Source organism: Propithecus coquereli, unplaced genomic scaffold, assembly GCF_000956105.1.
Source record: "Propithecus coquereli isolate 6110/MARCELLA unplaced genomic scaffold, Pcoq_1.0 Scaffold8, whole genome shotgun sequence".
Lineage (NCBI taxonomy): Eukaryota > Metazoa > Chordata > Mammalia > Primates > Indriidae > Propithecus > Propithecus coquereli.
The window spans coordinates 3,992,523-3,994,631 of record NW_012154173.1 but is presented as its reverse complement, the minus strand read 5'-3'; positions in this window follow the sequence as shown (position 1 = coordinate 3,994,631).

Genomic DNA, 2,109 nt, shown 5'->3' with positions numbered 1-2,109 from the left:
CTAGGTAAGAATAGGGAAACCCACTTTCTTAGCATAGTTTTACTATGGATAACTGTATAACCATGACAAAGTCATTTAACCCATGAGGATCTTGAGTAAGATGATCAAGAACAATCTACAAAATATTTCTTGTGGTTCGAAGAATAACATACAAATTTCTTTGCCAAGCATTGTGAGGGCTTCAAAAATCAAAGACCCAGATCTCAAGAAAAAGAGAGATCAGCATGAAAATAATTAATTCCTGCATAATATAGAATTAAATAAATGCTATAATGAAGTTATTTATCCTATCTGAAATGAGGCATAACTTATAAGGTAGACTTGAAAGATTTTTGTTGCATTGATTGGAGAAAAGGGCATTCCAGGTTGAGAAAACAGCATGAGAAAACCAACAGGAACACATCAAGGATATTACATGTGCTTCTGTAATTGCACCTTAGTATGCATAGGAGCGATATTGTGGGAAAAGAGGCTAGTAAGTAGGTTGACTCCAAACTCTTAAGAGCCATGCAAAAAAAAAAAAAAAAAAATTGAACTATGTTTTGTAGTTTCCCAGGAGCCACTGAAGATTTTTGAATACTATTTATGTTTTGTAAAGTTAATTCTAGTGACAATATAAAGGGTGAATTGGAGATGAATAGGTTTAGATAAGTGTGAGTAGTTAGCCTACAATTGCAATAGTTCAGAAAGAGATAATGAAGGTAGGGGCCAGAAGAATCGAAATGAAGAATATTTCATAAACATTGGATGGATATGGAATTAAATACTGAGGTTTGAGAAATGATTGGATGCGAGAATTAGTGAGAGGGAGTAATTGAGGACAATTCTGAGACTTCTATCATAGGTCCCTGAGAAAACAGTGGTAATATAAACAAAATAATGGAGAGAATGAATTGATTTGGAAGCAGAGGTGAAGATGCAGAGAGCAAGACATTCCATTTTGAATATACCGAATGTGATATTTTAAAGACATCCATAATGGAATACTCAACAGGCAGTAAAAATTTTCTAGTGAAGCTTCAGAAAAATATCGAGTCCCAAAATTATAGACTTGAGTGTCATCAATTTACAAGTGGTAGTTAGTGTTATTAGGGTAAATGGGATTACCAACAGAGCATGAAGAACAATAAAGAGAATAAAGATTTTTCTAAAGAAGTAAATGGGGGAAAGAGCGAGAAGTACAAGATTATGTGGGAACCAAAAGAGCACAGTAACTGTGGTAGCCAAAGGAGAGGAACATCTCAAGGAGAAAAAATCACAATGCTGTATGCAATTTGATATGGATGACTTGTGAAAAGGCTATTGAACTTGGTGATTAATCTGTAGTGATTTTTGTTTGAGAAAACAATCCTAGTAAACTGATAGATTTACAATTCAAATTACAAAGAAAATTTAAAATAAAATAATTTAAAATAAAGAAGAAGCAAGAAAAATTAGTATCCACCTTTTTTTCCTGTAAGTTTGGGGGTAAATGAAAGAAAAGATATGAGTACTTTAAAGAACACGTGGAGTTAAAAGAGGAAAGATTTTATAACAGGGAAGATGTAAGCAATTTTATAGGCATTGGAGAAGTAGCTGGGGCAAAGAATAGACTCCAGCAGCACCAGGCAGAATTGAAAGAATAATAATGGGAGAAAAGACAGAATCAAGAACACCAGTGAGGTATTAATGTTGGGCAAAAGGACTCTTGAAAAAAGAGATGGATAACTTTTGATATGAGGATAAAGAAAGAGGAGTTGAAGAATTTTATGTCAGATGACCTTGATCTTCTTTATGAAGTTGTTAGGCAAAATTTTCTATGGGGCATTGAGAAAACAAGATGTAAATAAAATGTAAGGAGCATAGAAAAAAAAAGAAAGAAAGAAATTGCTGTTGTTAGCAATGGTCAAGGGATAAACCAGAAATGAGGAAAGGGATTTATGAATAGCTTTGAGGTCACTCGTTGCCCAAGTAGACAGTGAAAATATTTCTTAAAGAAAGATAGTTCTTCTGGCTTTATTAACATTTGCAGGCTAATATTTCTCATTTTAAAGTTTTAATTTATTAAATTTTGTAGAAGGAAAAAGTATTTGAGTTTGGACTAAAGGAAGTTTCAGAGAAGAAGTTAAG